The following is a 413-nucleotide window of genomic DNA, read 5'->3' as shown; positions in this document are numbered from 1 at the left end:
AGGTAAAGATTTATATATGGGAAGTCCTGTTTTGGTCACCGGAAAAGTTTTGGGTTTTATCGGTAACGTACCGGGACCACCGGAAGGGTCCCGGGGGTCCACCAAGTGGGGCCACCAGTCCCGGAGGGCTGCATGGGCCAAGTGTGGGAGGGGACCAGCCCCAGGTGGGCTGGTGCGCCCCCCCCCCCCCCCCCAAGGCCCAAGGCGCAAGGGAGAGTGGAAGGGGGAAAACCCTAGGCTCAGATGGGCCTAAGGCCCACCTAGTGGTGCGCCCCCCTCTCTCCCCCCTTGGCCGCCCCCTTTAGATGGGATCTAGGCTGGCCGCCACCCCTAGGGGTGGAAACCTAGTTGGGGGCGCAGCCCCTCCCCTCCCCCTATATATACTTGAGGTTTGGGCTGCCCAACACACATGA

The sequence above is a fragment of the Triticum dicoccoides genome, chromosome 5A, assembly GCF_002162155.2.
Source record: "Triticum dicoccoides isolate Atlit2015 ecotype Zavitan chromosome 5A, WEW_v2.0, whole genome shotgun sequence".
Taxonomy (NCBI): domain Eukaryota; kingdom Viridiplantae; phylum Streptophyta; class Magnoliopsida; order Poales; family Poaceae; genus Triticum; species Triticum dicoccoides.
This window is presented reverse-complemented; position numbering follows the sequence as displayed.